Below are 13,632 nucleotides of genomic sequence, written 5' to 3'. Positions count from 1 at the left end.
AGGCGGCCGGATCCCGTCTGTGGCTGGCTGGGCAGTGACCCCCCCATGGTAACAAGTGTCCCCCCTTACGCCAGCAGCAATCACTCACCTACTAGGCTCCAGCGATGAGCCGCAGTAGCCCCTTTCTTCTCCAGCCGGCATCTCCGCTCCAAATGACGCTCAGGTCTGGTCATGGCTTGATGACATCATCAAGCCGGGACCTGGCGCTGACGTCAGACAGAGCAGAGATGCCGGCCAGAGCAGAGGGGGGCGCCTATCGTCGCTGGAGCAGCAGGGAGGTGAGTGGTTCCTGCTGCTGATCACTAAGGGCAGATGTCAGCTGTCATATGATATGACAGCTGAATCTCCCCTCTTGGGTGCGCACGATCACGTCGGGACGGTTCTTTAGTGCGGACGTTGAATCAACGTCTGGTCAGAACTGTACCACCACCTGCTAGACGTTGATTCAACATCCGTGGTCCCCAAAAGGTTAAGAAACACAGGTGTGAAAGTAACAACTACTAGCACTGACTGCAGTACTACAGTACTAACTACACAATAACACAGTAATCCTATTCCCTAACCCAACCTATACTGTAGCTAAGGCTAGCTGGCCAGCAGGCAGCAGCTGGCCTGGTCTGTGCACAGCACACACACAGACACATAGCAGCTGCAGCAGCCCTGCAGCACACACTCTGACTGTCACTCATTGAATGAAATCAAGCTAGCTGCTACCTAATTAACAATATAACAATAGTGTAGTGATAGTGAAGGGGTTAATCACTGAACAGCTTTAGGTTTATCGCTGTATACAGCACTTGCTAGGCCAGCAGCACTGGAGCATGTCTCTCAGTGAGCATTCACTAGCAAGGATGAGATTTCTCATCATGGCAGCCCTCCCTATTACACAGGAATAATATTATTCCTTTCTGTGATTGGGTGCCAGAGTTTAGGCTGGGAGCCCTCTAATTGGCTCAATGAGGTCAGGTGGGGCTGGCCAGGGTTCCCTTCTGTGATTGGTTGCTAGGGCTTCTGCTGAGAGCCCTCTGATTGGCTCAATGATGTCATCTCCTTAGTTACAGTATTCGTATCCGGATATCCGCCGGATATCCGCAGATATCCGGGTATGCAACCAAATATCTGCGGATTGCTATCCGGATTTGCACAAAAATCCAGAATCCGAATCGGATAGCTGAAAAAAGGTCGGATATACGGGTTACCCGGATATCTGGAATCCGGATGAGCACCACTGCATATAGGCATGCCGTGGCGCCCACAATTTTATCTGGGGCAAATTGCAGCTTTTATAATGGGTGCTCATTGCGGTGCGTTTTTCCCACAAGGGCTCCTCTGTGCCCTTTTTTTTCCTGTTTTGGGAACTGTTTGTCTCATCAGCTTTATTTTCACTTTACAGCAAACCTGTGAGTTCAATGGTGTCAAAAGTTACTTACCTCTTTACAGGGAAGCCTCTGGATCCTGCAGATGCTTTCCATGCCCTCCTGCAGACCTCCTTTTTGCCTGGACCCTCTGAAAGCTCACAGTTGTGCTGCCATACTTCAACAAGCGTGGCCACACTGGGCAGTAGCACAGAGCCCCTTAGGTTCAGCGAAAAAAGCAGAGCCAGTGCTCCACCAACAAGCCCAGGTTTAGGGGAGGTCCCAGCACTGCAATGGCGAGATGAAGGGGGGCGGGAAGCATCTGTATCATCCAGACGCTTTCCTCTTTTGAGGTAAGTATACAAATTGGGCAGCAGTCTTTTTCCCTACAGGTACACTTTTAAGAGAAACCGTGACCAAGAATTGAACTTCATCCCAATCAGTAGCCGCTACCCCCTTTCCCATGAGAAATCTTTTCCTTTTCACAAACGGATCATCAGGGGGCTCTGTATGGCTGATATTGTGGTGAAACCACTCCCACAGGAAGCTGTGAGGACCATGGTCCTGGCAATTTCCTGTCTGTGAACCTCATTGTGTTGTAGGAAATAGCTGTTTTACTGTTTGTAGCTGTTCCAACTGCCAAAAAAGCAAGCAGCATCTCCTGTCACTGACATCACCTGCCAGAAGTAAAAATGTCACCATATGATAAATGTCAAAATGTAAATCAGGGAGAGGGAAGATTTTGCAATGGGCAAACACTGACTAAATCGTTTATACATAATTATTGTAAATATGAAGCACTTTTTTATTACATTATTTTCACTGGAGTTCCTCTTTAACCTTTAGAATAAGAATATTCGATAAAGTGAAAGTCCTATTTAGCATTAGCGTTACATATGCGTGTATTTATCTTGTCATGTTATATTCCACTTCAATTTCCCTTTAAAATGACATAAAACATGAATTTAAAAAAAAAAAAGGAAGACTGCTGCTTGCCCGCGCCCCCAGCGGTGCCGTTCCTATAAAGTATGTATGTCATCCTGTAGTAGTTCCTCGTAGAAAGCTTGGCGGACTGCAGCAGAGCGATTTAGCTGCCGTTCCACGTCTCTCCATCCTCCCCGGGGGCATAAGTGGCTCTCTGTCACCACGCCGGGGTGCAGTAATAGCTTTACCGCCCGGGGCGATCTGCCTTGCACAGATGCCACCACGCTGAATAAAGTTGCACGATCCAAATGTTACCAGCGCACCCCCCACCCTCCGCTAAATGAAACGCTACGCTCGCTGAATATCACCAGACCCCGTTCTGCTTTTGTCTTTTTTAATTTGTCACAGTTTCTTGTCTACAATGCTAAATAAAGAAAAAGACCTTCACTCCCATCCCGAAAAAAAAAAAGAAAGAAAACCCAGTGGAGGGAGCCTGAGCCAAATATTAACTCGCTCTCCCCACCTGGGGGACTTTATAATGCTGATGCTGCATATGTGCTCTGTTTACACTGCCTGCCGCGGGAGTCCTTAACCCCCTCTCTGCGCTGCAGCGAATAGCAATCTAGAGCAAGCAGCAGCACAAGAAGCATGTGGAGGAATTAAATGGAGGCTACACGCACTGGATCCTCTAGATTGCTTTTTAAAGGAAACCCAAACTGAGACTGCTTTTTTTTTCTTTCTTAAAGGACAACTGAAGTGAGAAGCAGAGGGTGATCAGAGAGCTCCCTGAGAGGAAAAACAGAGAGATGGTGCCGTATGTCACAACAGAGGCTTGAAATGAGTAATAGAAGAGATGGGGTACACTCACAAAGAAACAGGACCAGTTCTAGACTTTTTGCTGCCTGAGGCAAACTTGTGAGATGCCCCCCCCCCCCTCCCTCCCGATTTGGAATGATCGCACAATACCCAACAATTTACTCTGTTTCATTTAATGTTCTCACATGACATGCTGCAGCTCAACACAATAGCACACTGGCTGGCGGTGAGTCTGTGACAAACACACTGCTCACCCTCAACCACTCCATTCCTCCTCAGTCAGGACAGCAGTGCCACCTCCTCCCTTCTGCTATGCAAGCCAAATAAAAAACTGCTGCTCCCCTGCCTCTTCCCTCCTGTCACTGTCAGACTCCTCACACAGCACAACAAGCTGCTTTTCCCTAATGATGCTCTCCTGCCTCCCCCCTTCTCACTCACTGTCAGACTCCTCACACAGCACAACAAGCTGCTTTCCCCCAATGATGACCTCTTCACCTCACTCTCCTCTCACTTCTCCTCCTACTCTGACTGCATGCTGTTATTGTAAACACAGTACAAACATGCCGCCCCTGTAATCTCTGCACCTGATACAAATGTTTCACCTTGCTTCATGAGAGAACCGGCCCTGCAAAGGAAGGGACAACCAACCACTGTAGGCAGGTGGAGATGCATCAACCCGATTCCACTCGGGTGTCCAGAAGAGCTGGACTCGGTGGCGCTCTTGGTAAAAAAGCTAAAACGAAACATTTTTAGAACTAACGGGTTCTAAAAATGGTCAAGCCGCTATAGCCCAATTAGAGCACCCCTACAGAGGAGGGTGGGTAGCACACGGGGGTTGGAGGCGCCCAAAGTTAAAAACACATAAAAAAGAAAAAGGTTAGGTGGCTTACTTCAATGAAGACAAGTTAAGTGAAGACAAGTTAATAAATAATGATTTTCTTAAATGCACTGGCAACGCGTTTCATGGTTCTTAGCCCTCTTCCTCAGGGCAAATGACGTGTCAACACATTGTTTGAGCCAGAATAAAGGATCCCTCTCTAGGTGCCTTGTTATATGTACATCGGGTTGCTGCTGCAAAACGTCTGCGATCCGCGTTATGAAACAGATGACGGCAAGTGGAAAAGCAGCCTTACGGTGGCACGCAATGTAACGCAGGCAAACTGACCAATGGGAGCCTTCACTGACTAACACTGTGCGCACCAGCATTTGCGATTCTAGTAACACACAGCGTTTTCTGCAATGCAACAACAGAATCCCACAGCCCCAAATGTTGCTTTTTTTCAGAAGGACCGTTGTGGGGCTCAAACCCCCCTGTCCCTCATTCATCAGTGTAAATATATGTATCACACAGAAAGAGCGCTGTCCACCTTCCTCTTGCATGCTTTTATTCCATCTTTCAGCCAACAGCCAGCATAAATGACATTGAAGAACAGAACTGTCAAACCTGGATCGGTGGGGGTGCCGAGGTGAGCGGGGAAGAGGTGACCAGGGGATATGTATGTTATGTTTTTCTACGGAAAAGGTGTGTGATGGATTCTAATCAGGGCCGGGCTGAGACAGAGGCGAGAGCAGCTCCAGCCTCAGGGCGCATTGTAGAAGTGGGGCACAGGGCCGGGCTGAGACAGAGGCTAGAGAGGCTCCAGCCTCAGGGCGCAGTGTAGAAGGGGGCGCAGGGCGTGGCTGAGGCAGAGGTGAGAGAGGCTCCAGCCTCAGGGCGCAGTGTAGAAGGGGGCACAGGGCGGGGCTGAGGCAGAGGCGAGAGAGGCTCCAGCCTCAGGGCGCAGTGTAGGACACTATTGTGTTTGAAGCAGAGAGAAATAAGAAAAGGGGATACATGGCAGTGACTGCAAGCCAGATAACTAGAGATGAAGGTGTTGGGGGCCCTGGGGCGCCTCTTAGTCTAATAGCAATCACGCAACGTGTATTTTAGCATGTGAGTGGAAACTTAACGCGTGCAAACCTTCGCTATGGCGCGCATAAAACTTTACGGACGGTAACATGAACGCGAAGCATAGCACGGCCAGGCTATGCTTTTGCATGGTTTAGGGCCCGTTTCCACTATCGCGAATGTGCATGCGTTGCCCGCATGCAGATTCGCACAGCCAATACAAGTGGATGGGCCTGTTTCCACTTGTCAGTTTTCCTGAGCGTTTTTCTGTGCAGGATTTTTCTGCATGGTACAGCCCTCAGAATTCGCCTGCGTGTGGAATGCAGGCGAATCGCACGCAATGTATTTAATAGGGAAATCGCATGCGTTTTCCCCATGCGTTTTTTGCTGCGAATTCGCATGCGATTTCGCGTAGGTACCCATGTTAATTCACACAGGCAGTGACATGGTTAAAATCGCATCACCCCAACCTATGCGAAATCGCATGCGAAATCGCGGCAAAAAACGCATGCGGAATCGCACCCGCATGCGATTTGCCTGCGGTGATTCGCCGGCGATTCCGCAACGCTATAGTGGAAACGGGCCCTTAGTGAATCAAGCCCCATGGGCCTGATTCACAAAGCGGTGCTAACAGTTAGCACCCTGGTGAAAAGCCCTTTATCATGCCTAAACTCAGTTTAGGCATGATAAGTTTAGGTGTGATAAGTTTAGGTGTGATAAGTTTAGGCATGATAAGTTTAAGCGCCAACTGCGTTAGCACCGCAGTGCACAGCTGATCAAAAGTTTTGCATTAGCAAAGTCTGGTGCACTTTGCATAAAGTTTAATGGCGCTGCTTTGCGTGTGGGACTTTGCACGCTATCTACACTTATCTAAACTTAGCATGTCTAAACTTATCACACCTAAACTTATCACACCTAAACTTATCACGCCTAAACTGGCTTTTCACCAGCGTGGTGCAATGGTTATCATGCCTAAAGTCTCTAACTGGGTTAGCACCGCTTTGTGAATCGAGCCCCATGTCTTTTGCTTATAAATTCTTTGTGATATTTGCAGCTAGGGGTCTGGCAGGGGGCAGGGCTAGGAGTGTGTTAGGGGCATGTCTTAAAGGTGTCGATATATCTTATCACAAAAAGTTGTTGGTGGGGGAGTGAAGAATCCATTGCATCACAACGGATGAGGTGTGAACTGTTCCCACCTTCAAGCCCCTTTTACACTTGCAGGCTAACCCTGAGTTGCGTTACCCTATTTTATCATAAGGGGCAGCAAAAGCAATGAAAGTCTATGGAGACTTTCACACTTATTGCGTCCCATTGTGGTGCGCCACATGTATGCGACGCAAGTTCTGCAGCGTGTTACCGCAAGCACTTAATGCCGGTGCTTGGGTGAATGGAAGTCTATGGGCAACGCAGTAAGTGTAAATGCTGGAGCATGGTGCGTCGTGGCAAACATGCGTGGACCGACAGGAATGCCAGTGACATACTTCCTACCCAGCAGGCAGTACATCACGGAGCAAGGGGCAGTGCTATGCATATGACCCTACCCAGCAGGGAGTAGGTCACTGAGCAGGGGGTGGGGCTATGCATATGATCCTGCCCAGCAAGGAGTACGTCACTGAGCAGCGGGTGGGGCTATGCATATGACCCTGCCCTGCAGGGAGTACGTCACTGAGCAGGGGGCGGGGCTATGCATATGGCCCTGCCCAGCAAGGAGTACGTCACTGAGCAGGGGGCAGTGCTATGCATATGATCCTGTAGGTACGCTCTGCCGCAGGGTCATTTGATTGTCGTTTTTTGTGTTGCAGTGGGATGCGGCAGGAGCATGGCAGTGCAAAGCAAAAATCAAGGGTAAAACCGGCCTCAATCGCACTGCATTCCAGTGTGCAAAACAGTGTCCATGACAATGCAATGTCAGTGTGAAAAGACTCTTATAATATGTTCCAAAATGCTGACTCAGATTAAAGGACAACTGCAGTGAGAAGAATATGGAGGCTGCCATATTTATTTCCTTTTAAACAATACCATTTGCCTGGAAGCCCTGCTGATCTATTTGGCAGCAGTAGTGTCTGAATAACACCAGAAACAACCATGCAACTAATCCAGTCAGATCTGACAATGATGTCAGAAACACCTGGGGCCTGATTCACAAAGCGGTGCAAACTTTTTCGCGGACTTTTGCGCGCGCAATTTGCCGCGATTCGCGCGATCGCGGACTTTTGCGTGCGCAATTTGCCGCGATTCTGATCTGCTGCAAGCTTGTTCAGGGTCTATGACTAAAAGTATAAGAGGTAGAGGATCAGCAGGACAGCCAGGCGACTGGTATTGTTTGAAAGGAAATAATTATGGCAGCCTCCATAGCCTTCTTATTACAGTTGTCCTGGTATGTCTAAAAGGCTGTTGCTCCAAAATGCTGCTGCCGCACGCTCCCGCTGACGATAGCACGCGTCACCTGCACGCTCCCGTGCCGCCGCCCATTAGCTCCGGAGATCAGTGAATGGGAGTTCCCATTCATTGATCTTAGTCCCCGGTAGAAAGACCGACAGCTTCTATGAGAAGCCGCAATCTTTCTAAAGAAAAACAAGTTTCCTGTCCTCCTTTTACTTCCTGTAAGGCAAGCGAAAGTACTGGCTTACAGGACTAAAAAGAAAAAAGATGACTGAGGCCATCTTGTGGGCACATAGTAAAACTACATCTTCATACATATTTTTTTAAATAAACACAATAAATTATATTTAAAATGAACTGTTTACCTCCTACACTCCCAAAAATAGCTCAATAAAATGTACAAAACAAAAAAATTACAATAAAAAACCAAAACAAAAACAAAACATAAATAGTTACCTAAGGGTCTGAATTTTTTTAATATGCATGTTAAGAGGGTATATTACTATTATTTTTTTAAATTATAAGCTTGTAAATAGTGATGGACGCAAAACTGAAAAAATGCACCTTTATTTCCAAATAAAATATTGGCGTCATACACTGTGATAAGGACATACTTTAAATACTGTAATAGCCGGGACAAATGGGCAAACAAAATGTGTGGGTTTTAATTATGATAGCATGTATTATTTTAAAGCTATAATGGCCAAAAACGAAGAAATAATGATTTTTTTTCCCATTTCTTTCTTAATATTCCCGTTAAAATGCATCTAGAAAAAAATAATTCTTAGTAAAATGTACTACCCAAAGAAAGCCTAATTGGTGGCGGAAAAAAACAAGATATAGATCATTTCATTGTGGTAAGTAGTGATAATGTTATTGGCGAATGCATGGGAGGTGAAAATTGTCTCGGATACATAAGGTGAAAAACGACTGAAGGCTGAAGTGGTTAAGCAGTGATCTTCTAACAAATTTTAATTCTACTGGCCATAGACTCATTTGTAATCAGTCCACCAGATTGCATTGTGGTTTTCCTGCGTATCACAACCACACATGCTCAAAAAGTGCTGCAGGCACCGCGATTGCGACTTTCTAAAATCCCATCACACCTCTGTGTACAGCACCTTGTGATTTGCTTTAATTTCTTGAAGGCTTTGCGAACCGCAGCACAACACATCCGGTGTGTACAGGCCCTAGCCTGGGGGGTACTTACCTCGGGAGGGGGAAGCCTCAGGGTCCCAATGAGGCTTCCCCCACTCCTGTAGCTGCAGGCAGTCCAGCGCTGGCTCCCCCGAAGCATCTGGTAATCCTCCCCCGACAAGCCTGACAAGCGCTGATAAACACTGATATATTTACCTTTCCTGGCTCCAGCGGGGGCGCTGTTGCGGCTCTCCGCACAGAGATAGACGGAAATAGCCATCGGGTCCGCTCTACTGCACAGGAGTAGGAGACTTGCGCCTGTGCAGTACAGCGGCTCGACAGCGATCGGCTATTTCCGCCTATGGGCTGGTTCAGACGGACGTTTGGAGGCGTCGCGTTCGTTGGCGTCGTGGCGGCGGGCTTTCAGCAGTGTTCGCGTTGCGTTCGGATATGGTCGCGTTTTTTCTTCCCCTAGGGGGACATTACCCGTTGCGGTTAACCGCCCCTGGAAGCTACATGTAGCTTCCAGGTGTAAACGCACATGAAAGTTTGGTACAAACGCTCCCATTCACTTGAATGGGAGCATTTAACGCCAAGCCCCGAACGCTGGCAGTAAACGCTGCACAAGCGTCCATCTGAACCAGCCCTAACTCCGAGCGGAGAGCCGATACTGCGCCTGCGCTGGAGTCGGGAAGGTAAATATTTACATCCCCGCTAATCGGGAGTTTTATCTCCGCTGCCGTTGGACCGAGGAGGACGGGGGAAGCCTCAATAGGATCCGGAGGCTTCCCCCACCCCAGGTGAGTACCCCCCCAGGGGAGGTTTTCTCAGTACAGGTTTTCTTTAAAGTGGACTTGAACTCTCGCACAGGACAGAAGGAAAACAGAGGAATGCACCCTGTATGTATTTAGAGGTTAGTCTGTCTAATCCCCCCTGAAATGTGACTAATCACAAGTGTAATTTGATCTGTCAGCTGGCTGCCTCAGCAGAGAAGCTAATTTGTAAACACAGGATGTTAACCCTATGTCTGCTTCCATGAAAGCAGGAAGGAGAGACACTGCAGAGTTACTGCAGAATTTTTATCAGCTGTAACAAATAAACGTTTTTATTTAAAGGCTATTATACTGTTGCTTGTCTTTTAGAACATAGGGGAAGTTCTGGGTTCAGGTCATACGCCACTGGAGTGTTGTACCATTGGTTTGTTTTCCACACACTCCTAGAGCTTATATGTATGAAACTGTACCCTTAAACCTACAGCATTGTTAGTACTGTGACTTTGCTGTACACTGATCTGCTTTCTTTACATGACTGTAGTCCAGTTTCATCCTCCATTTATTAAGTTTTTACCATATTTAGCAGCAGGTTACTCTGCCCATGTGCCCAAAAGGCACACTAGGCTCCTGCCTATGGCTTCTTTACTCATATAGGGGCAGGATGGTTTTATAGTAATCATGTATTGACGGACAAAGACTTTAGGCAGTGCAAGCTTGAATTCCCATGTTCCGTCCTCCCAAGTGAACCAATCAAGTCCCAAGTTTCAAGCAATTAAAGCAGGCCTGAATTCAGATCTTCCCCTCTGCTCTAAAAGATAAGCAACAGCATAATAGCCTTTAAAGAAAAACATTTCTTTGTTACACCTGATACAAATCCTGCAATAAATCTGCAGTGTGTCTACTTCTTACTTTCATGAAAGCAGACATAGGAGTAACATCCTGTGTTTACAAATGATCTGCTCTGCCGTGGCAGAGGAGATTCCTGAGCTGCCACCACTGAGAGATAGAATTACACTTGTGATTATTCACAGATGAGGGGGAATTAGACAGTCTAAACTCTCTAAATATATACAGCGTGGATTCCTCTTTGTTTTCCTTCTGTCCTGGGCAAGAGCCAGCGCCAGCGGTCCCTGGGTTTGACTGCCCCCTTTTGAAATCAGTGGAAATTTGCATGGAGAGTTGGCATATCAGCTCATGTTGACACTGTCGGTAATCGTTGCCCAGAAATACATTTTGGGGAACATTCTAAAGGGGCCCATACACTCAGCCGATTTTTGGCCGATCGATCGATTTGCAGCCGATTTCGATTGATTTCAGTCGATCTGGCAGGCTGGAAAATCTAGGTCGATCTGTTGAGATTGCTTATCATTTTGCATTGGCCCTAATGAAAAACTGATGGCAAAAAACTGAAATCTATTGGAAATCTGTTCCTAGTAAAAAATGTTCCTAAACACATCAGATAGATCATAAATCTATCTGATGATCTCTCTGCTGCTAATCTAACGAGTGTATGGCTACCTTAAGAAAATTTGGCCAATCAGACATATGGGGTGTATTAATGTCCAGCAGATAAGTTGAATCTAAAGGAAATTGAATGGAAAAAATGATGGCCCAACAGACTGATAATATTTTTAATAAAAGCTCTAAAGCCTGGTATACACGTTCAGTTTTGATTGAACCAGATATTAAATGCTATGAATAGGTTGTGTAGGTTCACTCTCATACTACGTGGAGTTGGTAAAATTGGTCAGTGATTGGCCAATTATAATTGAAAGTGTGTACCAGGCTTTATACTACATGAAAGTGGACAGATTAGACAGCCAAGAATGTATGGTGTTGGGCAAGCCTCAAGGTGTACACGGATGATACAATTTTGATTGTACAATCTTACCACTTCTATGGGTGCATACAAACATTCAATTTTAATTAGCCAGTCACTGACCAATTTTACCACCTGCATGCAGTATGAGGGGTTACCTGCACAATCTGTTTATAGCATTCAGAATCTGTTTGCTCTGATACAACATGGACGTATTAAATTAGCCAATCAAATTGGATGATTGTATGCTCTTTTAGTGACATCATGGACTACCTAAAGTATCCATTCAAAGTATATTCTATCAGTTTACCCTCCTACTACATAGAAGTGGAAAGATTGTACAAAATCGTATCATTACAGTCTCCCGAACGATTGCTCAGCTCAGGTGATGTACTATCGATCGCTGGTGGGTCGAAAGAATCGTTACTCATCTAACAAAACTATCGGATCGGAAGGTCGATCGTTTGGGAAATTGGATCATTAATGGGCACTTTTAGAGAGATTGTCGAACAATTCACTAATGATCACTCAGATTGACTTAAAGGGGGGCTCTAACAATACAATTTGGCAAACGATCCTTTACAAATGATTCTTCGTCTAAACAATCAGAAAGGACCGTTTGGGACCACTAATGGACAAAAATTTCCTAACCAATCCGATCAGATTAATGAAATCAATCCAATCCTGTATTTCGTATATATGGATGTATACCATTGAATATATTATTTATACCCCATTTTTATGTTGGTGCTTTATAAATTAAAAATAATCATAATAATTCATCTGATTGGATTGGTTAGGAGATTTTCGTCCACTAGTGGTCCCAAACGATCATTCCCGATCGTTCATACGAAGGGTTTTTTGTAAATGATTGTTTGGCAAATTGTATCCCTAGTGGACACCTTTAGGCCAATCTGAGAGAGGTCAATTTACCCTCCATTTACCCTCCAGTATGGGCTGAGGGGGGAAACCCATACAAACTCCAAGCAGAGAGCTTCTTACCCAGGCAACAAATCTAACCACTGATCCACCATGCTGCCCATCTACAAAACGCGCTGAACGAGGAAACTGCTGGCAAACAGTTAATCCCACGCTGCTAAGAAATTCTGTCCTCACGTGTAGCTGAGCCCATACTTACAGTTCCCTTCGAAAGCGCATACGTACATCGCGTTCCATACATATTTATGTAACCACGTATCGGTCACGCATGTGTGTAAATAAACGCCGGCATTTACAGTCTACCCAGGAGTCGCTTGCCTTCTGGACTCTTAGAGTGTAAGCCCTTTGGCCAAAAAGTCTTTTTGTGACTGCTTTGTTTCTGAAGTTTGTCGTTTACGCCTCTTAAACGACGTGCAGTGTGGTGTACTGTTTTGTCGCTTTGTCAGTAAATTATGCTGAGGATAATTCCAATGATACAACACTGGGGAGCTTTGCTTAAAAGTTGGTTGTTCATTTCTGATGTGAACAGTAAGATGGTCCCCAAAGCTGCCTAAGACCTCCCTATAACCCTTGCAGTAAGTGCCAAGTGCCAGGAGTAAGTATAAAACTAGATACACCCACAGTAAAAAGCAGTGTGTAAACATCACACAGCTGCAGTTATATCTAAAAAGAGATTGCACTGCTAAATGTACAAGCACCCAACAACCCCAGCTCTTACCTCTGGGTTGCTTGCTTCCAGGGGACCTTTGGGTTGCCCAGACCGGTGCCCACTCTTGGGGGTAGAGTTCTCAGCTTGTGGGGGGTCTCTGCAAGGGTCCCCAGGTCCAGTTCCTCTAGCAGTGACGGTTAAAGCTCCCATGTCTCAGCCTCTTCGGGCTGCATCTTCTTCCAATTTCAGGACAGCCAGTTCCCCCCCCACCCTTCTGCACTCCAGCAAGGGGAAGAAGAAGAAGAAGAAACAGCAGCAGAAGAAGCAACCGTTATATCTGGAAAGACCCCAGCCCTCAACACAGCCAAAGTGACTCAAAAATCAAAGACTTTCAGAGCTTTCGCCTTGCAAGGGTGATATCCCTTCAAAACTGCCCTTGCACAGCGACAAAACTACAAGTCACATTCCCACCACCAGCAGAAGAGGCTGGAGCATGCAGGACTACAGGCAAGCTCAGCTGCAATATGTCCTTCTCAGCCTACTGCAGTGATTCCCTCAGCCACATCTAGTGAGTCCATTGTGTGTTTGGCACTCAGTGATGTTTGATTGTTCCTTTTCTCCAGAGCCACATGATCCTGGATAGGTGGAGGGAGGGAAGGAGGGGGGGAAGAGAGAGAGCGAGAGTGGAGGGGGGGGGGGGGGGGGGGGTGAGGCTTGCCTTATAGTGACTGGAGAGGGGGAAAGCCCAGGTACCTGTCAGTGAGGTGAGGGGCTGATTGTGGTGGATTCCAGGAGAGGGAGGGAGGAGGTTCTAATCCTGGGTTTATTCCAGAGTTCTCATTCCCACTGAAAGCCTGTGGTTATTTTTCTTTCCTCAGCCTTGTCGACAAACTGATCCCTGCCAGCAATCAGAGATGAGAGACGGATGAAGGGATCAGGAGCGGATCAAG

At 46.6% G+C, this 13,632-nt stretch overlaps 1 protein-coding gene across 1 annotated transcript in view; it reads right to left on the bottom strand.

The window, feature by feature from the left end:
* The window catches only part of PRIMA1 (proline rich membrane anchor 1), a 142,080-nt gene extending 128,774 nt beyond the window's left edge, over positions 1 to 13,306 (bottom strand). The window contains exon 1 of the mRNA XM_068252326.1: positions 12,752 to 13,306. The gene's annotated coding sequence lies outside the window, so the exon portion shown is untranslated. The remainder of the gene's footprint in view (positions 1 to 12,751) is intronic.
* Between the last annotated feature and the right edge of the window lie 326 nt (positions 13,307 to 13,632).

This window comes from Hyperolius riggenbachi, chromosome 9, assembly GCF_040937935.1.
Source record: "Hyperolius riggenbachi isolate aHypRig1 chromosome 9, aHypRig1.pri, whole genome shotgun sequence".
Lineage (NCBI taxonomy): Eukaryota > Metazoa > Chordata > Amphibia > Anura > Hyperoliidae > Hyperolius > Hyperolius riggenbachi.
The sequence above is the reverse complement of the archived record's forward strand: the minus strand, read 5'-3'. Positions and strand labels throughout refer to the sequence as shown.